The sequence below is a fragment of the Natrix helvetica genome (assembly GCF_964273705.1).
Source record: "Natrix helvetica genome assembly, chromosome: 4".
In the NCBI taxonomy this organism is placed as follows: domain Eukaryota; kingdom Metazoa; phylum Chordata; class Lepidosauria; order Squamata; family Natricidae; genus Natrix; species Natrix helvetica.
This window is the reverse complement of record NC_138550.1, coordinates 48,330,518-48,354,896: the sequence shown is the minus strand read 5'-3', so window position 1 is coordinate 48,354,896 and position 24,379 is coordinate 48,330,518.

Genomic DNA, 24,379 nt, shown 5'->3' with positions numbered 1-24,379 from the left:
GTCACGTGTGCATGTGCAGGGGGCAAGGCGTGGGGGGGGATTAAATTGTGGGGTGGGCACGCGAGTGTGCGGGATAGCACACATGCTCGTGCTTTTGGCACCTGAGGCGAAAAAGGTTCGCCATCACTGGTATAGAAGATCTTCCTGACTGAGATATTTAAGTGCTTCATAAGCCATTATTACAAAAGTTTCAATAGCACTCATTCTTTGGCTGAAATTGCCCTGCAGGAGACCTGGTTTGGTGTTGTGGTTGAGGCATCAGGCTAGAAACCAAGTGACTGAGTTCTAATCCAATCTTAGGCACAAAGTCATCTGGGGTACCTTATGCCAGTTACTGTCTCTCAAGTCTAGAAGCAAGTGATGTCAAATCACTTCTAAAATATTGCCAAGACTTGTCTAGGCAGTCACCAGTCTACATTAACTTGGAAGTGCACACAAAAAAGTCCTATAAGTAGCTACTGTACGTATATATGAAGTCCCATACATTAAGTTGATGGCAGAAATAAATTGGTGAGGCTGATGGCATATTGCCTACCCTCTGCCCAGCAGCATTCCCTGCTAAAATTAATCAACTTTATCTCCATTCTGTAACTGATTCACCCTAGCTGGTAGTGTTCTTCACTTTGGAATTTTAATCAGAGACAGCTTGGAGTTTTGTTGCTTTTATAATAGAAATAGCCAAAGTTATTATTGGTTTATGCATGCAAGAAGTCGTAATGTCAATCCAGTTTTCAACTTGGAGAAGCTGCCATGTGATCTGTTCCTCAGTCCATCATGGACTGAACAATGTCTGGTATGATTTTAATTGCAACCATAAACTGTCACAAAAGAGAGGGACTAATTCAGAAGGTTACCCCAGGTATCGTATGAAATCACTCATTTTACAGCAAAGCAATTTGGAAAAAAAACTGTCAAGTATAGAGAAAACATTGTAAGACAGAGGTAATGAAAGTGTGAAGATTTCTTCTTAAAAGCTTAAGTCTGTATATCAATCCATAGGAATGCCTTGAAACATCACTAGAGAAACAATGAGTTAGAAGGCATCCAAGGTCCCAGAAGCAATCCTTGTATGACCATATTAAATAATCACCATAAATACTAACAACTGTATTACTTTGCTGTTTTACAAAACATTTTAGTTAATACATATTTTTTTAAAAAAAATTGCAAACAAATCACTTTAGGCTACAGTATCACTGTAGAGAAGAGAGAGAAAGAGAAAGATCATTCATAAAAATATTGTAAACCTGCTACAATATTTTGCCAATCATGATTAATAAGCTATGGACATGGAAAATGCAGGCACTAACAAGAAGTTTTGTGTGAGCTTGTGTCACTTTGTCTTCTAGAAGCACACTGAGGTTGATTGAAGGAATGATTCATTTCCAATGTAGGTCCTTGAATAGAGAAAATAAGGTGCTCCATTTCAGTTCCTTTAGTAAAAAAAAAAAAAAAAGTCATAGTCTTACCAGTCTGATACTTTACCAAAATTCTGTCAAATGATAATATCCAAGTGACTTTGTCCTGCCAAACTTTGGTAAGTATCAAGCACTTCTTTGTTTTAAAGATAAATGTTTAAAAAGATTGAGTTTTCAGTCAACACAGTGTCCTACTACATTTCATTCAGCCCACTGGTTACAAATATGGTTTCACATAGAGCAATTCTCTTTAGTATTTCTTGAAATAAGGAATTTAAATTATTGATGACTAACTGCCCCAATGATGTTAATGGGTCAATTTTATGATTATAGAAACAGAAAATGTATGTTACACAGAAGAGAGAACGTTACAAATAAAAAATGCTATTAAAATGAAAATGTAGATGAATTTCTAAAGTCATTGCTTTGCTTGTTATTGTTGATTGAATAAATATGTAAATTCAAAGCTCTAGAATGTTGCAAGTATCACATTAACATTTATAATAATAATTGAAGAATCGGTAGTTAATGAAAAAATACATATTCTGTGCACTCACATAATTAAACTTACAGAAATGTATAGTTGTAGGTATAATTAATTAATTAATTAAGGAACAGTATAATTTGGGGGCAAGACAATTGGCTAAAGCAGTGGTCCCCAACCCCTGGGCAAGGACTGGTACCGGTCCTTGCCTCAAATGGTACCGGGCCGCCCAAGGAACATTAAATTATTTCCATTTTATTTACTATGGTGTATTTCTCTCGGGTTTGTTCCATGGATGAGAGGTTAACCGGGAGCTGAGAGACATCACCTAAAGCTGCACCAATACCGTGCATGCGCAAAATATCATGATATTGTGGCACTCTTCTCTCTGTTCACAAGTACTTTCTCATGTTTAACAGTGCTTGGTGTACGTGTATATTGTATTTGCTCAAATTTAACCCACAAATTAGCAAAAATGAGTACGAAACAGACGTCGTTAGAAAGTTTCCTTGGTAAAAAGAAAAGGCCCAGTGAAGAGACAGAAGAAGAGCCTTCAACATCGAAGAAACATAAAACTTTTAACAGACAATACCATGAGTCCTACTTGAAATATGGATTTATCAGGACAGGTGATTCCCACACACCAATCCCGCTCTGCATAGTTTGCGGCAACCAGCTCTCTAATGAGGCAATGAAACCTTCAAAACTGCTTTGCCACCTGAACGCCAAGCACCCTGGATTAAAAGACAAGCCCCTGGAGTATTTTGAAAGAAAAAAACAGGAACACGAAGGACAGAAGACATTTATGAGGGCCACCACATCAATAAAGGAGAATGCACTGAGAGCATCATATTTGGTGGCTAACCGTATTGCTAAAAAGCCATTCACTATTGGTGAAGAATTTATCTTGCCCTCCACTAAAAACATTTGCCATTAACTTCTAGGAGAGGCTGCTGTGGAAATGATAGCACAAGTGCCTTTGTTTTTTTTTGTTTTTTTGTTTTTTTTTTGCAGTGACAGCAACCAAAACAAAACAACGGAATAAACTGGACATAAGCAACACACTTCGGGTGTCATTGTCTCCTATTTCCCCCGGATGGAACCGTCTCATTGCAAAGAAACAAGCTCAGGGTTCTCATTGATTTAGCGTTCTAGCGAGTTAAAATGTTAAATCGCTTTATATTCATTTTTTGGTGTAACTGTATTTTATTTTGAAGACATGTTTAAATACAATTAAATTAAAATTATTAAATCAAAACAATCTAAAATATAAACAATCAACGTTCCCCCCTCAGCGGGCTGCGGTAAAATTATCAAACGTTGACTGGTCCGCAGCGATAAAAAGGTTGGGGACCACTGGGCTAAAGTAACTGCTTTCCAAAAATCAATGACTCGTTGTTAAGTTGTTCCCAACTCTAGGGAGTAGTGCTCATCTCTGTTTCAAAGCCAAAGAGCCAGCGCTGTCCGAAGACATCTCTGTGGTCATGTGGCCACTGAAGATGCATGGAATGCTATTACCTTTCCACCAAGGTGGTTCCTATTTTTGGAAATGGAACTGGATGGAAATAATATACTGTACTATCTATGATAACCTTCCTTCTTTATAGTTTGAAAAGTGAATATTTTGGGAATATATGAAATGCATGTTCAGTGACTCTTGGATAATAATAAGAAAAATTGTGAAAGGAAGCTTAAGTAACTCTTGCCTGAGCTAAAGTTCTTTTTAAAAAAGTTAGAGAATCTAGTTTGCTATCATTCTAATGTCTTTCATGAGCCCAGCTGTAAAAAATCTATTTAATTTTTTTTAGCTATAAATCATGTTTTGTCACATGAGAACATACAGGAATATTATCATTTTCATAAAGTTAGACACTTCAAAATGTAATTTGTCTAGGTAAAATCAGCTCTCTTATTATTAGTTCTAGCCCAGTATATCTTCCATTCACTATTGATTCAGCTGAGCACCAGTTTGTTGATATAATTTCTCTGCTCTTGATATTTTAGGTAAATTTCAAACATTTATAGGATTTTTAGGTGATCAATCAACACAGTAGACTGTTTGTAAAAGAAAACTGGAAAAAGAATTGATTTTTTTTAAAAAAAATGTTTTGCGAACTCTGTATTTTACCTAGGAGAAACTCCAATGAATTCAATTTAATTTCAGTATATATAATAAAAATAGATCTTCTTCAATTAGATAATAGAGAAGAAGTTTTTTTTTTTCAGATCTGCTTCTGATTGAGTAACTCATCCAGACCACAGTATCTCAAGAATAATCTATGGTAATTTATCTTTAAATTCAAGATATGTTCTTCAAAACAGTTCAAGCTTACTTTTTATAGTTTACATCTTTTTCTTGAAAACATTCTGTGCAAATGTGGATATTCAATATATCTTATTTCAAGATAAGTCCTTTATTCCAATATATTCCCAGGTTGGAATCATCTTATTGACATGGCTTTCTGACAGAACTTTTTCAAATAGAGTCACTGTATTTAAATTAATAATTTAGACCCATTTTACATTGAATAAATAGCAGAAATTCTCTGTTAACCCACAGTCAGTAACTCCCATCTATGATGGTTGTAGCATCCCAGGATCACATGGCTGCCAATTACAACTTTACCTCCAGCTTCCCACAAGCAAAATCAGAAGGGGAGCTTGCAGGAATGGTCACAAGTTACTCAAATAAGTCTCTTAGGCCTAGCAACAGCTGCCCAAAACCTTGCTGCACTTCCACAGTTCAACACTGTACCACCACACACTCTTTATTCATGTACCATCACACATCTTCTCTCTCCTGCAGCAGCAACTTCAAGCCTTGCTGCACATGCAGTACATTACACAAGGCTCTGCATGTATATATGTATATATATGTACCGTATATGTATCTACACATAAAGCTAGAGACTATACTTCATGAGATATTCCAATATTTCTTAGCACTTAAGGTGCTTGGCTGTCACCCCAAGTTACTTTCTACAAGCATATCATTAATAGAGCACACCACTGATAAGTCATGAATTACGGATGTATTATCTTAATGTTAAAGTGATGTGAACTATCTTAACTGGTAGGTGATTGCACTGATTGCATCTTTTAAGATGATCTATTACATCTAAAAAAAGATTTTATAAAGCTGGGACATCAAAAAGCAATAGAAATGTCTTTTGTCTTTCGTTTTGTTTAATCATCCCGAACTGAGATAGCTGTCTTCAAAAAGTAAATAAGAATGAAAAAAAAAACTATTCATTTCTGCAAAAGGGAAAGGGGAAAAAAATATTTGCAATTGGTGCAGTCTGAAAGGTCACTAATTTGCATACTTTGTGAATGATGTTCTGACTCCTTTAATTGGAATAAGCATTAGTTCTTGAAACACAATAAAGATGGGAATAACAAAATTAGAAGAAAATAAACAAGCAAGGAACTGAACTAGAAGAACTGGACTATTATTATTATTATTACATTATTGAATTGTTTTCTGGTGACTAGAGAATTAGAGCTAATTTTCCTTCCAGTTGTATTCTGAACTGAACAAATTTGAACAATAAGTGAAATTACTTCTATTTTGTACTTTCAATGTACTAGAAACTTACCTTAGAATCATAGATGTTAAAAGATGGAAGGAACTTTAGAAATAAACCAATCCAGTAATATTCTGTATAGAAACCATTACAACATCTGACATATGTCCATCAAGACTCTAATTAAAGTGCTTTACTGAAGGAGAAATTACCTTTCTGTAGGAGCTGTTTCACTGACTGACAGCTCAATCATAAATAACGAGGTGAAGTTGCATTATATATAAAAGATCACTATATCTCTATAGAAATTCACAAAACCAAGGATCAAAACCTCCTAGAATCCATATGGGTCAATTTAAAAGTTTTTTTTAATGATATTGCTGTAGGAATATACTAAAGGCAACCCAACCAAGCGGCAGAAATTGATTAACTCTTTGCTAATCAATTAACTAATGCACTGTATGTAAGAAATATACCACGGTAGTAATAAGAGACTTTAACAACCATGTTATCAACTGGGAGACAAACTCTGCAATAAGTGGGAGATCAAACAGATGCCTAACCAACTTAGCTACAACTCTGTCATCCAAAAGATAACGGAGGGAACGAGAGGAAAAGCTATACTGGACCTAATTCTTACTAATAGAGAAGAAGTGTTAGGGAAGTTGAATTTGCCAGAACCTTCCAGAGTGACTGGAATTCAATATAATGCAAACACAAGCGATAAAATCTAATCCAACCATTGTCTTAAATTTAAAGATATCTGGTTTTAACAAACAGATAGAGCCTAGGACAAATCCCATGAATTAAAAATCCTAAAGGGATTAGGCCCAATATTCTTCAGTGTCTTCATAAATATTCAGATGAGGGAATAGAAGGGGAACTCATCAAATCTGCAGATGACGCTAAGCTGGCAGGAATAGGCAACATCCGAGAAGACAAGCTCAATATTCAAAAAGTTCTTGACAGATTTGAACAATGGGCCTTATCCAACTACATGAAATGTAGTATGGAGAAAAGCAAGGTTTTACATCTAGGCAGGAAAATCCAAAGGTGCAAGTACAGATTAGGTGAAACATGGGTCAAAAACAGTAACTATGAGAGGGACCTTGGACAATCACTTAAACATGATCCTGCAAATGCACCAGCAGCCAAAAAACTAATGCAATCCTTGGTTGTATAAAGAGAGGCATAGAACCAAAATCACATGAAATATTAGTATACCACTCTATAAATTGTTAGTAAGACCACACCTGGAATCCAGTTTTGATCCCCACATTACAAAAAGGATTTGAGACTTTGTAAAAAGTGCAAAGAAGAGCAATTAAGATCTTTAAGGGCCTGGAGCCAAAAACATATGAAGAACAGTTGCAGAAGTTGGACATGGCCAGTCTAGAGAGAAGAAGGACTAGGGATGGCAAGATAGCAGTATTACAGCATTTGAGGGGCTGCTACAAAGAAGATTTACCAAAGCACCAGAAGGCAAGATAAGACAAGAAACAATGGAAACTAATCAAAGAGAGAAGCAATCTGGAATTAAGGAGAAACTTCCTAACAGTGAGGACAATTAACTAGTGGAACAGCTTTCCTTCAGTAGCTGTAGATGCTTCATCACTCTAAGTTTTAAGAAAAGACTGGAAAACTACCTATCAGAAATGATATAGGGTCTCCTGCTTGAGCAGGGGGTTGGATTAGAAGTATTCCAAAGTCCCGTCCAGCTCTAGTCTGATTGATTGAAATTACTACACAACTTGGTGGCATCCTTATATATTTACCTCAGAAAATCTGCATTTATGATAACAAGTGATTTTGCATTAGTTGCAGATTTTGGATCAACTTCATAGGCTACCTCCTAACAATTTTTTTCAGGTTTATTTAATACATTATTTTATTTTGATTTAATTCATCATACGATTTGTCACTGAAAGAAACCCAAGCGAACTCACCATTTGGCAAAGTACTTGGTGTGCTTTAATGCTCATCTATGTTTGTGTGTTTATGTGCAAACCAGTATTGAAAACCAAATTAGTAGACAGCATTTGATTAATCATAAATCCCACATATGTGTGATTATTATACTAAATAATAAAATTAAATACTGACAGTAAGAGGTGTGTAATTCGATTTGGATGTTTTGTGAGAAGTACAATAAGATCCTATATTTTTGTTTAAAATAAGCATTTATCTACACATTAAAGTATGGAGAATATAAATCCCCAAACAATGCTGATAACCGTGTCTCTATCTTGGTGATAGGAGAAAAGAAAGGATACTGGGCTGCTGAAGTGATCTTGAATCTTTGTTTAAAAGAGATAAGTTTTAATCCACCACAGAACAGAAAAACAGACAAAAATAAAAGCCAAAGAATCGTGTGTGATAACAATTCTTAAGATAGGCCACGGTGTGAAAGTCAGATAACAGCTCAGAAAGCTGCCTATGGAGCTAATGTACTTCCGAGAAACCCTCAAATATGTTAAAGTATTTGAAGTGTGTTCCTTAATTAATAGAACAATTCTTCCTGGAAGATAAATTTTAAGTTTTTAAAATGAACCAAAAGGCATGCTTCCAAGTGCTGAAAGGAAAGGATAAAAATGATTTCAGGGGGATTTGCAGTGAAGATTAAAATGATTCAAGCTTCAGTCTTTTCATCTCACAAATTCAAAGTCATTAATAAATATTTTTACAACATACTGATATCAAAACTACCACTGAGGTAAAAATGCATTAATTAAATCTTTTTAAAAATAAAAGTAATTGTTTCACAACCATTTTTTAAATTCTTTTATATCCTAGCACTTTGACCAGTGCAAACAACGGTCAGGGTTATGTTAAATAAACACATATTATACTGAGTTTAATATTTTATCAGAATTACTGTCTCTCTAGTCAAATTTCTTCTAAAATTAAGCTTTTCCTTTGTTCTAATCTAGATCTTAAAATTATTTTATCTATATTGTAAAGACCCTGTTATACCTTCATTGTGCAAAAGAGCTTGTCAAAGGAAAACACAGAAAAAATTCTCATTTGAAAACGAAACTTCAGATAGTTGTTTAGAAAAGAAAAGCAGAGTTATGAACAAGTCAACTTTTTACAAGGACTGGTTTAAGTATGGTTCTTGTTTCAAACTTCCATAATTTACAAAGTAGCTATATGGGATTTTTAACTAACAAAATTAAGCAATACACTGGTTCCTAAGCAAACATGTTATCTTTAATTTTGGGTTTCAAGTATATCAATTTGCAAAATTTATATAATAACAAGGAGGGGTAAGCCTGAAACACTTTCCAGGAGTTTTATTTTCAGTAGTCAGCCATAGGAGACATTGATAGATGATAGATAGATAGATAGATAGATAGATAGATAGATAGATAGATAGATAGATAGATAGATAGATAGATAGATGATAGATAGATGGATAGATAGATGATAGATAGATGGATAGATGGATAGATGGATAGATGGATGGATGGATGGATGGATGGATGGATGGATGATAGGTAGGTAGGTAGGTAGGTAGATAGATAGATAGATAGATAGATAGATAGATAGATAGATAGATAGATAGATAGATAGATAGATAGATAGATAGGACTTCCTGGGTGATGTCATGGCAGCGCAGAGCAGAAGAACAAGGGCTCTATTCTTTCTGCCCAATTTTTTGTGCTGTGTCTCGGAGTAGCCTATGATAGAAAGGGGAAGCTCAGAGGATAACAGAGAGAGTTGCAATCCCCTGTTATAGTAGGAGAAATCTCTCAAATCCAGCATGGAAGAAACTGGCCTTTGTGGCTGGATCTGGAGGCGTGACAGCCTGATTAATGGTGAAGGAAGCGAGAAGAGGGAAGCAGCTGGAAGTATCAGTGGAGTTTGAGGAGTTGGAGTGAAGTACTGGTTGACTCTCAGGAAGTATGTAATTTATATCCTGGTGGGTAAGTGAGTCTCCAAGGCAGAAAAAAGTGGCACCTTAGCAGTAGGAGCAGATGATGTGAAGACAGAATTAACACTGAGAGAAGGAATGGAGGGGGTGTATTTACAGCTTGGGCAGGTGTGCTGCTGGAGAATTCTTACAGACAGAAGGCACACAAACTGAGATTGGGATTGGATTGTGAGCAGACATTGTGGCTTGCAGAAAAGGAAAGAAACAATTAAAATAAGTGTTTCCCTGGGAAGAAGACGGTAGTGATTTGAACTGGTAGGGGAAGTGAATGAATTGTGACAGTGATTGTGCTGAATAGATGGAAGGCAACATATTGGCTACAAAGAGAGGAACTGATGCAACAGTAAGAACAAGGAAAAAGAGCTCTCTACAAAACTTATATAACCTAAGCAAATCTGACATAACTATATAAAATCCTGTATAGATATTATCTATTGTATTATCTATTGTATAGCTATTTGCTTAAAATTAGATTTGGAACTTTAGATATTATACCTTAAAGAACCTTATATTTTATAGCTTCTGATTGATACGTTCTTATAGATATTATCTAGTGGATAAATGTGTGTGTGAAAACAGACCTTTAGTGTGTGTGTGTGTGTGTGTGTGTGTGTGTGTGTGTGTATGAGTGTATATATACATTACATTTATATATCCTATATACTTTTATAGTGTAAATAATCAATTTAATAATCAATTTAAAAATAAATACTATACATATTTATTTATATTTATAAGTAGACCTAAGACACTAAGCCTTCGATATAAGTATTATTCTTAGTAAATGTAATATCTATAACTTTTGTATTTCCAATAACTAAAAAATTCTTTGAGGACATACAGAACAGGTATTTTATGGTACTGTGGAAGAAGCTCTTTAAGGATTTAGATATGATAAGTACAGTGACAATCACCAAAATGGCAAAGAAAATCACACAGATGACAGCCTCCCCAGCAGGACAGAAATCAATAGGAGACATGTTGGGAGATGAGAAAGCAGGATCCTCAACAAGCGTACAAAGCATGCAGGTGACATTGAACATGATCCAAGAGGTACTTCTGAAAACACAAGAATCAATCGGGAAGAATCACAAGAATGATATGTGTGAAGTAAAACAAGATATATGGAAACTAACTGATAGAATGGGAGAAATACAAGAGACAATTGCTAAAAATGAGCAGAGAATAAAGTTGGTGGAGGTGAGAACAGAGCAAACACACATGGAGAAGAGCAAACACACATGGAGAAGAGACTGATGGCAGCAAACCAATAGCTCAAAGAGGCACTAACACACCTTGCATTAGAAAAGTCTGTGCTCTATCTATGGTTTCAAAATATAACCAAAATAAAGAAGATCTTATGAATCTGATGACAGAATTTTTGGCTGATAACCTGCCGATGGATAAATCTGAACTGAAGAATGGCATTGACAAACTATATAGAGTCCATACTAATTATGCTCAGAGACACATGCTGCTATGAGGAGTACATGTGCATTTTACAAAAAGAACAATTAGGGATGAGATCTACAGGAGGACAAGGGACAGATTGCTGATGCATAAAGGAAAAAGAAGTGTTGACTATTAAGCAAGTCCCTAGAAGAGTGACAGAGCAGAGATGAAGCTATCATTTCCTTTCGACGCAACTCGTTAAATACAAAATAACGTTTCAATGGCTCATTCCAGAGGGTCTGCTAGTGACCTGGCAAGACAAGAAAATCAGACTTGATACACCTGAGAAAGCTCAAGAATTTTACGACCAATGTATAGTGGCAGATGAAGAGTGGGAGAGTGGAGAAGAGATAGGAGAAAGGGAGTTGGAAAAAGAAGTATGAGAGAGGACCAAAAGAGAACAGGAAAAAGACGGGGCGAGGTTGAGGACAGAAAGAGAAATAAGGCCAAGGATAAGAACAACAACTACGAGTAAACAATAATATGGAAGAAGAAATCACATTAATTTTGATTAATATAAATGGATTAAACTCTCCGGCCAAAAGGAGACAAGTTCTATTCAAACTCCAAAAGCAAAACATGAACATTATGTGGCTGCAAGAAGTCCATATTAAAAGACAGCAAGGACACATCCTAGAAGTCCCAAAACTAGGGAACTATTCATCTCTTGCATTAAAAAAGATGGGTAGTAGTATATATAAAAGATTGGCTACAACTGAGATAAATTTATGAGGACAATGAAGGGAGGATTTTACTAATTGAAATAAAAATAGGACAAAAATGGATGCTATTGGCAGGCATCTATGCACTAAATACAAACAGGGGGAAATGTTATCATAAATTACATAGGAAAATAGAATTAGAACCAGAAAATATTTGTGTATTGGGATGCTTCAACATGGTCGTAGATCCAAAGAAAACTATACATGGGGGGGGGGGGGTAAGAAGAAGAGAAAAGCATTACCGACTACTTTTTTTTATATGATGCAAGAGTTGAACCTAAAGGATGTTTAGAGAGAAGTAAATCCACAAATAAAGACAGTATACTTTCTTCTCTAACCCACATGATTCATGGTCCAGGATAGACATGGTATGGGTGGATTTGGAACTAAGCCAAAATATAGAGGAGGTAGAGATAGTATCAAATACATGGGCAGATCATAATCCATTAATATTGAAATGGAAAGGAAGAGTGAAAATGAGAGGGAGATGGACCATGAACCAGAGAGTGTTCAAAGAGAAAGAGTATGTACAATGGATGGAAAAAGAACTGGACTGGAAGGCTCGACTCTACAGAACCTTTGGGACACAACTAAAGCTTATATAAGAGGCCTAGCAATAGCATATGGGGCGAGGAGAAACAAGGAAAAAAGGAAACAACAGGTAGAGTTACAGGAGAAACTTGAAGAATTGGAACTTAAGAGTTTTTCCCAAATGAGAAAATTAGAGAGGAAAAAGAACTGGTTAAACATAAAATAAATTTGATCTCCAGGAAGGAATGGCCCAAAAGCTCAGAGCAATGAAACAGGTGCATTTTGAACATGCTAATAACCAGGGAAATAGTTGGCCTATAAATTGAAAAAGGATAAAGAAAAAAGATTAATAATACAATTATAGGATGAAGAGGGGAATATACACCATTGGATGGAACAAAAGAAGAGAATAGGCCAAACTTTTTTTTGGAACTCTGTATAGACACTAGAGAATAGAGAAAGAAGATATTATGCAATATTTAAAAGATAGAAATCTCCCTATAATACCGGATAAAATGAAACAAATGATAAATGATAAAATTATTATGATGGAGATAAAGGTGGCTATTCAAAAGCAAAAAAAAAATAATGAAACTGCAGGACCAGATGGCATCCCCTCAGAATTCTACAAAGAAATACAAACACCATTGGAAATATTACAATTGAACATATACAATTAAGCACTAGAACAGGCAAAATCACCAAAGACATGGATGGAGTATTAATAACAATTATTCCAAAGATGATGTAAACACTCAACAAATTAAGAATTATAGGCCAATCTCATTACTCAGTGCTGATTACAAAATATTTGTGATGAGAAAGGCCGAAAGAACCAAAAAAATATTGAATGAAATTATTTATTTGGATCAGAATGGATTCTTGCCCAACAGATACAAAAGAAACAATACATGGACTATTATGAACACAGTAGAATATTATGAGGCACATCTGGAAAATCAAAATGTTTGTAGATACCCAAAAAGCATTTGATAATTTAAATTGGAACTTTCTTATTAATCAATTTAAAATTATCAACTTTGGGGGAAAATTTACGGGTATGATTAGAGCGATCTATTCGAATCAATTGGCTAAAATAATTGTAAATGGGGAAACAGCAGAGGAGATAAGTATAACTAAAGGAGTAAGACAGGGATGCCCCTCGTCCCCCCCCCCTTTTATTTATACTATCACTGGAAATACTATTAATACAAATTAGGCAAAAACGAATAATAGAAGGGCTGAAAATTAAATAGGAAGAATATAAAGTTCAAGCTTTCACGGATGATCTGGCTTTTATCATAGAAGACCCCCTGGAGATGGGAACCATCCTGGTGAATGAAATTGAAGAATTTGGCAAAGTGGTAGGGCTCAAAATAAATAAAGAAAAAACTAAAATGTTTACTAAGAATCTTACAAAAAGCACAAAATGAGGAATTGGAAGAGAAATTGGGGATTAAAACTGTTAAAAAAGTGATGTACTTGGGAATTTGGCTAACGGAAAAATGTTTGACAATAAAGAGGTCAATTATGATAAATTGATATAACAAATACAAAAAAATCTAGCTAATTGGGCAAAATTATAAATATCTTTAATTGGTAGAATCGCTGCAATAAAAATGAATGTCCTACCCAAATTTTTATATCTATTCAAAACAATACCAATAAGACTTGAGAAAACATTCTTTGAACAATTAAACAAAATAATAGGTAAATTCATTTGGTTGGGGGGAAAAGCCTGGATAAAGCTAAAACTTCTACAAGACTCTAGAACTAGAGGAGGCTTTGGCCTTCCTGATTGGGAACTATACTATCAGGTGGCTTAAAGACTGGATTCAATTAAATAACAAGAGGATATTAATGCTAGAAGGCCACGACCTCCAGCTGGGATGGCACATGTTCCTGTGGGAAGGGAAAAATAACATTTATTTATTTATTTATTTATTATTCATATTTATAGACCGCCCCCTCTCCCGGAAGGGACTCGGGGCGGTGTACAGTCACTAAAATACGTTATAAAATACATACAAACAGTTAAATAATTAAATACGTAGGTGGAGGAGGTTGCAAGACTGTACATAGAATAATAAATATTAAATATAGTATATAGTATATTAAAAACTTTTTAAAACCCCAAACCCAATTAAAATGAATAAATCCCCGGGAGGTAAAACTAAGAAAGTGCCAGGCCAGCTGATTGAAATAGGTGAGTCTTTAACTTTTGCCGGAAGGAACAAAATGTTCCTTCCAGAGACATCTAGTGTGAAATGCTTTGATAAACATATGGGATAAAATTAAGAAGAATCATTATATGAAAGTTCCAGTTTGGATATCAACAATGGAGGCAATAATCTACCCAAACATATTAGACATAAACAATGTGGTAAGGTATTCGGAATTATTAGATGAACAAGGAAATCTAAAATCAAAGCAAGGTTTAAAAAATCAAGGAATAAAAACTGACTGGTGGCCATACATGCAATCAGAACAAAATATAAAAAGGATCGGGAACAACATGACATTTATGGAGAATAATTGGAACTTGATAAAATATTATTAGAAACAGGGAAGAAAATGATCACTAAAGTATATAATTTTTTATTAAGATTTAAAATGGAAGAAGAAAATGTGAAAGAAATAATGATTAGTTGGGCGAGAAATTTTGGGCATAATATTCAATTAAATCAGTGGGATAAATTATGGGAGAGAAACTACAAACTAACAGTGTTAGCTGCTTATAAGTAGAACCTCTACAAAATGTTCTACCGGTGACATCTACCACCAGCCAGATTGTCTAAGATGTTCCCAAACCGATCACCGGAGTGTTGGAGATGTGGGCAGGGAACGTTCTACCACATGTAGTGAACCTGCCCCAATAATGGTGTAAGATAAGAAAGTGGATCGAAGAGATAACTGAACAGAGGATAGAGTTGAAGCTGGGATTGTTCCTCCTGGGAATCTTTAATGGGAAAATGGAAAAAAAATTACAATACATAATACTACACATATTAACCACAAGCAGAATCATTTTAGCACAGAATTGAAAACAAACAGATACTCCCCCAGACCCAATAATAAGAAGGGAAATCTATGAATGTGCAGAAATGAATAGACTGTCTATGGAAATGAAGGAGAGGGAAGAAACTGAGTACTATCAAATTTGGAATAAATGGTATTCCTGGCTTGAGAGTAAACATAAAACTTAAGGTACAAACGGTAAAAGTATAATATAGAGAGTGTATTTAAATAAGCATATAACTTAGGATAATGATATAGATATATAATTCTTTGTAAATAAGATTGTTACAAAAGATATGGATACCTATATGGAAAAGCTGTTATAAGTGTAAATTTGTGTTTTGTCTTTTAAATGTTAGAAAATTCAATAAATACTATTTTTTAAAAATAAAAAAGAAGGTAGGTAGGTAGGTAGGTAGGTAGGTAGGTAGGTAGGTAGGTAGGTATGGATGGATGGATAGATAGATAGTTTGATAGATAGTTCGATAGATAGATAGTTTAATAGATAGATGATAGATAGATGATAGATAGATAGATGATAGATAGATAGATATCTAAATCTTTGATTTAGTAGACTCCACTGATTTTTTTTGTAATGAGAATTACAAAATTACTCTGACAATTTCAAAATTATATATGTTTTTTTTAATGAACCTCAAATCCATTTTGCAACATTTCACTTGTTCCCTTCAGGGCTATGATTTCTTCATATATCTGAGAACAAGTCTTTATTCTTCTAAAATCTACAGTCTCGTTTATTTTATTCTTTAGTGGGTCATATTGTGAATTTATCCAGTAGAAACAATGATCAACTTCTCTGGTCAAGTTCTCTGATCAATTTGTTATCCACAAGGTGTCATTGCTACTCCTATATATAATTGATTGTTATGGGAAATGGAGCTTCAAACTGGCTAGCTACATTTGTCTTGACAAGCCCCTTAAGAAAATGAGTCCTTCACAATTTGCCCCTTTATTGCTTCTTCACTGACAACTGAAATTCAATACTACCTGGTGTGGTGCTTTGGGCCAATCAATTTCTATAGTAGTTATATTTTCCATGTTTGCTTAGCGATCTGCTGTTGTTATCAACATTGGTTTCTATTCATGAACTTTGGAAGAAATTTATTCAAGAGGTTAAAGTGATTTAAACTTCACAGCAAGCAAATATTATTATTAATGGTGACTTAATTAAACCATGTGAAATTCAAAAGGGCACAAGACAAGGATGTCCTTTATCTCCTTTGCTGTTTATATTGATGCTGGAAATTTTGAACAGATATATTAGACATGATGAGAAAATAACAGATATAAGTATTTAAAAGGAAGTTTGTAAATTGAAAGCAATGTTGATGATTTAGTTATATTTCTACATGACCCAAAACAGGTATAGAATACTTGATGAAGTTAAATAACTTTGGAGCTTTAGCTAGCTACAAAATAAACAAATAGAAAGCAACGCTTGTTAAGTATATAGCTTTTCAAGATTATGAAATACTAACAACCAAGTTGGGTTTCAAAGTAGAAAAATTATTAAACATCTTGGGGTTACATTGACAATTGCAAACTATAAATTGATTCAAAACCATTTTGTATTTGTGCAGAATTATATTAAAAAGATGGGATAACTTGCAATTATACTTACTGGGTAGACTCTCTGTAATTAAGATGAATGTTTTACCACAGATATTATTTTTATTTCAGACTTTACCAATAGTTACAACTAACATATCACTTAAACAATGACAAAATAACATTTCTAAATTTATATGGAGGAAAAAACCAAGAATTGGAGACAAATTATTCCAAATAAAGACAAAAGGTTTATGTTTATCAGATTTGAAATTGTATTTTTATGCCTGCTATTTGGTCTGGATGAAAGAACAGAATATTGCAGGCTAACTCTGCCCACTTCCAAGAGTTCAATCCTGACCAGCTCAAGGTTGACTCAACCTTCCATCTTTCCGAGGTTGATAGAATGAGGACAGATTATTGGGGTCAATAGACTGACTTTGTAACCCTTAGTGTTATTGTTATTGCTATAAAATACCGGTAGTGAAGAAATGTGTGATTTCCGTCTAAGACCAAACTTCTATTTGCTTCCAAAAGGTGTTGTAATGTAATCCCTTCTAATCTATGCCCTTCGACGATAGTGGAATAATCTTCTCATAAACAGTGTTAAACACTGACTGAGTTTTTAGTATAGCACATATGGAATCACACAGCATGATAGCCAAAAAAATTAAAAACAAATACCAACCATTTAGAGCAGCAGAACAATCCAACTTTTCATCAGCATATTTTCACTACATACTAGAATAACATCAAACACTTTATGTGATACTTGTCATCATATGAATAAAAAGCTGTGTTAGATAGTCATCATCATTCCAGCATGACACTAACTTAACATGGTTGTGGAGTTGTATGTTCTGAGGAAGATGAGAGTTATGCTAGAGATTAAACCATAATGGACAATACTCATCAGTGCATCTCCCAAAAATATATTGTGAGATGTAGAAACCTATACAAAATTGGTTGTTGCCTAAGTCAACAACAACTGTATTAGATATTGGAATTCCTGGACATCTGGTGACAAGTGGGTTACATGACTCAGGGCTGTTAGCTGAGCAACCAGGACCACCATCTTCAGAAATATTGGGAGAAAAGTTGTTTACTCATCGCAAATATACAAAGACTGAAAACAAATAAATAATGATCTGTTATTACAAATCAAGCCGAACAGGATATCTCAAAATAATGTATCAGTTCTGGAAAGGAAAATATTCAGAATGAGAAACAATAAAACAAAGGTTCAGGTCAATGTCAATTTATAACATGAAATAAAGTATTGAGAGAAGGAGAATTGGAGAAACTGCAAAGGTCTATCCAGGGCAAAGAAATCAAAGCCTTACAGAAATAGCTCAGACAGTAGAAACATAGCAGGGGGGAGTCGGTAGTAGAGAAAGCCATTGTTACTATTGAACCATTTCATTCCCAAGCCAGGCACTTTCTCCACAATTTTTTCTTCAAAAAGAATGAATTCCTCTAACTAGAAAACAAGAAGAATTGGAATAAAAAATAAGTATCCAGAAGAACACAAAAATAAGGTTCCCTATATGGAAGCTTGTTACAAAGAAACAGTTACCACAAGTATTAAAACTTGCATATAATATTAACTAAAACAATAAATAGCAGAAGACAGCTATTATAAGAGGTGGAGATGACATTCAAGTTTTTAAATTATTTTTTAACAGTTATTCATTTAAATGTACTGGTAAATAATATTCTTTTGACACAGTGGTTAAGAAGACCTTTTTCACACTACTTTTAGTCCGTTTGACAAAATAAAGTATCTTCTTCTTCTTCTGCAACTAAGAATAATGTGCAGAGGTGGAATTCTACCAGTTTGGACTGGTTCGCCTGAACTGGGAGGAGAAATTGCGGGTGGGCCAGCCCACCCCACCCCAGCTCTATTTCATCTTATTTAGGGACACTTTTTAGGACAGCACATGGGTGGAAAGATGGGCATATGCGGGGATGTGGTGCATGCAAGCAAAGTGAGTGCATGGACGGGCGCACACATATCTGCAAACCAGTAGGGAAGGTAAGTGAAAACCAACCCTGATACTGTGAGAGGGGGACCTGGGAACTGAACTTTGGAGATTTTTGTTGTAACATCCTAGATATTTGAACAATGATTGTGCTTCAGCTAATGTAGCATGAAATTCATGAAAATCCGTTCTCCCTTATTGTTAGTATTGTGGGGCTCTTTTTGTACCTGGTTCTTGCAGCAAAGCTATAAATGCTGGTTTGTGGCTTTTGTTTATCAGTTGGCTTGACAATGACCTTCATGTTTCTTAGGGTTGATGTCATATTACTAGCCCAAGGTCACACTTCTCACCTCCATGCCTGAAAGAGAGCTCAGTCTGAGTCTCCTTGAATCACTGTACCCTCTCAACCATTTTTCCATACCGGCTTTCATTAAACTTCTCTATTTGAATATCTGTGATAGGTCAATATTCTGTTCTAGTGCATTTGCTAACAGTTACTCTTTTAAACTATGCAATTTCACAAACATTTATTCTCTGCAGTCATCAGCATCTAAATTACAGGAAAATTCATATGAAAATCGAGGGTTTGTATTTCATATGAAATACAAAAGTGTATTTTTATAATATGTTGTGAAAAAAACATATGAATCATCCTATCAAATACCTATGGTCTATCTGTTGTTTGTAAAGCATTTGTACACATTAATACATTCTTAGAATTTGTTCAACAAAAAGAAAAGGGGTGATGCTTTTATATGGTACTTTGAACTCACACAGCTTTAATGAATTATAATTTAACTATACAAATTATATAATTTTGCAAAATAATCATCTGGTTTAACATATGTTTTAATCTTCTCCTTACTTTTGTGTGCATAGTACAATATTTCTTTTCTTCTGTGCTACAGGTGAGTTCACCAATATTGGAAGGCATCCAAGGCCACATTATATTCAGTGGCTAGGTACTTTGGTCTTTGATTCAGGAATGTTAAATTCAACTCACGGTTTTGCTGAATTCCATTTTTATTGGGTAATTTTGTTTTGCCCTTTGCAACTTGATAGCCATTTGTCAACTAAAATCTCAATTTTATTGAAAAATATCTGTATTATTCACTATTTTTTTCACATTGGCATTATGTTTACTTTCAGACATGAAAAATATGATCTTCCCAAGATAATGAATATTATCAGTGCTTCTTGGGTCAAATATATACTTTTTAAGAAGATGTTTTAAATATTATACCCTAATTTCTTAGGGACAGATGGTAAACATACAGCTTTATGAATTTTCTGGGTTAAAACATAAAGAAACCAGTTTGATTGACATTCAGCTCTCATGGGGAGCAACAACATTTCTTTTATTTTTATGATGTAGTGGCTACTATTTGCTCCAGGGCAAAACAACAGGTGCAGCCCTAGCCTACTAATATTTTTTCCTCTCATTCTTTTTTCTGGATATGCATTTGGCAGGTAACTGATAATGCAATATTGTCTCTTGTGCCAATTTATTGCAATAAAATGATACAGTGTTCTACTCCAACTGTAGTTTTTTTCATAACAGTTCTGAAGCTCAGCCATCAAGTTATCAACAGTTCTGAAGCTCAGCCATCAGGCTATCAAGTTGCAAAGGGCAACTTGATAGCCATTTTAAATCTTTTAATCTTTTAAAGACTAGCATACTTATCTAGCATACTTTTAATCTTTTAAAGACTAGCATACTTATCTTGCATACTTATTCTTCAGATTATCCTTGACGCCATTTTTTTTACTTCTGAGTAAACATATATTGAGAAACAATGTAAAATACTGTTAATGGAAGTCAATTTCTAGTAACTGCCCTGTAATTTCTCTCATCAAGCAAAAAAGCACATATGTGTAGGAAGATTCAAAAGAACATAAAAATACTATGCCAATTTTGAAAAACATTTGATTTTATTGATTCATTCTTTTATAAATGCTTGGATGGTAGGAAATGGGAAGCAATCCTTCTGTTCCAAACATTGTGTACCCCCAACAGCATAATTTCAATATTGTATTGACACAACAATAGCAAGTTTACATTCTTAATAATGCCTATAAAATGCACCATATACTTCGCTTGAGCAACTTTGAAAATCCATACAGTAAGAAGGCTAGAAACTCATTATTTCAATTGACCTGAAAGCTATGAAACTATGAAATTAGTAAAGGATGAAGGTAAGGAAAATCTCTGCAAAATGAATTAAAAATATATTTATGTTGTCAAGGCATGTATTGTTTGGCATCCTCTAACTCTAACATAGTGTCACTGTACTGTATCTTAGAAGCATGGAAATATAGAAAATTGATAACAGAGAAAGATCTAATGGTCCATTGAGTCTGCCCTTCAAATCTTTTATTTTGTTTTTGTTTTCTTTGTTTTCTTTTTAATTAATTTATTTCTTTACTGGTTTCTCACACAGTCAGCCAGATGTTCAGACTGGATTTGTCATTTTTGTCTACCTGTTGAATTCTCCCCAAGGGCTTGGGATAGGCAGATGTGGATGTTTGATGGTGCTACAAATATCATCAAAGGATGAAAACTGTTCTAAGTAAAGTTTCCTTTTGCAATTGACTGCTTGTGAATTTGTTAATTGTAATAATTTATTGTATTATCTTTTTATTTTTTAATTTTTTTCTTGGATGATGGGCGTGTTTATTCCAATCATGTTTAAACTCAGGTACTGATGAATGATCCACTAACCCTGCTGGAAATTGGTTCCAAGTTTTCATTATTCTTTCTATGAAATAATCTTATTACATCGGATTTCTTTCTCATATAGAAATACCTGGAGAAATGCAAAGAAATCAATATTAAATGCAGAATGTCCTCTCCGAGGACTACTGTTGTTGCATCTAGTTTCCATGGCTTTATGCATAGCAGGTGTGGGTTCCTGCCAGTTGTAACCTCTTCTATAGAAGAGGTTCCACAAATCTACCATGTTGTTTAGAACCGGTTCCAGCTCCCTCCCCCTGCCAGTCCGCACAATGCTTGCCCCACCCGGTGCTCACTGATTGGCTCACCAATCACCTCGTTCGCTTCTAAGAGTCCTATCTAAACCTTAAAGTCTCAAAGCTGTCAAGTTTGAACTTCCCTGGGAGTTTTTTCCTAAAGGGTTAAGGGTGCAAGCGTCTTGTAACTTAATAGCTTTAAGACTTGCACACTGCGAGTGGTGAGCCAGGCATCGCGACAACACAATGTGCGGTCTCGATAGTCTGAGACCGCCGTTGATTCTTTTGCCACTGTAACGGTCCGTATGGACCTAAGCCATCCCAAAGAGACGGTGAAAGGGAGACAAATCCTTGGTGGTCACAGGGATATCGCAAAGTCCCTGTTTGACCCAAGGGAAGCTCTCCAAATCGGTGGTAAATAGACAGCCCCCGGGCTGACAAAGTCGGAGACGGCTCCGGAGGAAAGGCAGTGAAAATGAAAGTGAGTCGATCGGGTGAGATTTTTTTTTTCTTTGAGAATGACTGCCCAAGGGAAAAAACTTTTTTTAAGATAAATTAGTCCTTTAAGCTAAGAACAAAGCAGCGAAATTTATCTTAATTGGACTGCCTTAGAAAGTTTTTCTTCTTCTTTTTCTATGTAACAACGTTTTGTGGATTGAAGTGATTGTTTGCTTCCTGTTTCTCCTCTCAAGTGAATGAATTGATTTTTTTTCTACTTCTTGTTACTTTATTTTTTGGCTGAACTAAAACCCTTTTTTTATCTTAACAACTCTTCCTCCTACTATTTATTAAATTCTATTAAAGACACTTAGAGATTTTTGTTTTGTTCTTTAAGCCTGAAACAAATAAGAAAAAGTTGAATCTGCCACTCGGAAGCCAGAACTTGGTTTTTTTTCTTCTTCTGAAACAATGTATACCTTGTCTTACTTTTTTTGATTTTACTGAAGTTGGAGGGTTTGCAGCTTGTTTATGGAAACTGATAACAACTCAAGGACATGGACTGTCTCTCTACAGTGTCTGTGAGAAATATTATGGGCAAGGAAAGGCAAAGAAAAGATAGAACCCCCCTCTTCTGAAAAAACTAGAAGAAACTTGTGCTTAAGTAAATTCAAAATAAAGACATTTTTAAACATGAAAGAGATATTGAAGGCGAGAGTGGCAGTGGAGTTTAGATCTTTTTTTCTCCTTTGGGAAATATGTATCCATATACAGATGAGAAAACCCCAAGCTTACAAGATGTTTGGGATGGACTTCAAAATATATTGGAAGGATTCGGGAGATTTGGAAAGAAGCTGGATAAATTATTGCTATGCGCAGAAAAAGTGGAAGAGATTGGAGCTCCCAAAACTAAAGAAGAAAATAAAGATATAGAAGATATAGAAGATAAAGGCAAGATAATAGATGAACTTACTAATGAAGCACCTATGAGTGAAAATGGGAACATATGGAAAAGTGAATTTGATTATTTGGAGCTCTATCCCTCTTCTCAATATATGGATTTGATGATGGAACTAGGAGGAGAAGCAGCCTTGGAAAGACACCTGATAATCAAAGATATGTTAATGTCAATTCCAGTTGAAGGGCAACAAGATTACTTGAAAGATTTTTGGAGCAAAAAGTGTGGAGGGAAGTCTTTAAGAACTCTATAAAGAAATTAATAAGAGAATTGACGCAACGACTGGCTAAAGAGATAAGAGTGTTTTGTTACTGGATAGACACAGGTTGACAATGAATACTGATAATTAAAAACTTAGTTAATCTTTGGTGATTAATAAGTAGGATTTTGTAAATGCTTATAGAATGTTCTTGTTCTTCTTAAAATGTTTATTCATTAACAGATAATTCATTATGATAATAATAGTGAAATAACAACTCTAATTAGTGAAAACAATTTGGATATAAACTGTAAATTGGGACCTGGGAAAAAGACTTATCAATTTTATTAATACTTTTTAGTTTGGATTTTGTTATGAAGATGTAATTCTTTCTGGGTACCTGTAAATTTTACAACAATTTAGATATAAACTATAATATGGGACCTGGGGAAAAGATTCATTAATTATATTTGTTTAGATTTTGTTATAAAGATGTAATCTTTCCTGGGTACTTATAAATTCTAGTAATAAATTTTTGTCTAGATTTATTATAAAGATGTTAGATAACTACAATAATAATAACAAAATGTTAATGGATAATGTTTAATGATTTTATATGGGTTGGCATTGGTGAAAGCAATTGGATATAAGCCTGAAATTTATAGAAATAGCTAACGAATGCCAGTATGTGGTTGTGTCCTTAAATACAAATGATTCTAGATAAAAGCACATTTAAGCAAATATAGTTAAATGAGAGTGATGGTACATTGATGGTATATAAAGATTTTTCATTTAAAATATATAATCCAATATGAATGAAGTATAAAGAATGATTGTGGTAGTAACACACGAAATTTATTTGTAACCAATCGACATGCTTTCTGGAAGATGTAATGAAGAATGTGTTTGTGTGTGTGTGTGTTTAATTAAAACAATAAGAAAAACTATAAAAAAAAGACTTGCACACTTCAGTGCCAGAGTTCCTGAGCCAACATGACTGAAGGAGGAATTCTGGGAGTTGAAGTCTACAAGTCTTAAAGCTGTCAAGTTTGAAAACCCCTGGGTTTTTTTTAAAGGGTTAGGGGTGCAAGGGTCTTGTAAGTTGACAGCTTTAAGACTTGCATGCTTCAAATGCTAGAGTTTCTGAACCAACATTTTGGTTGCTAAGCAAGAGTGAGTT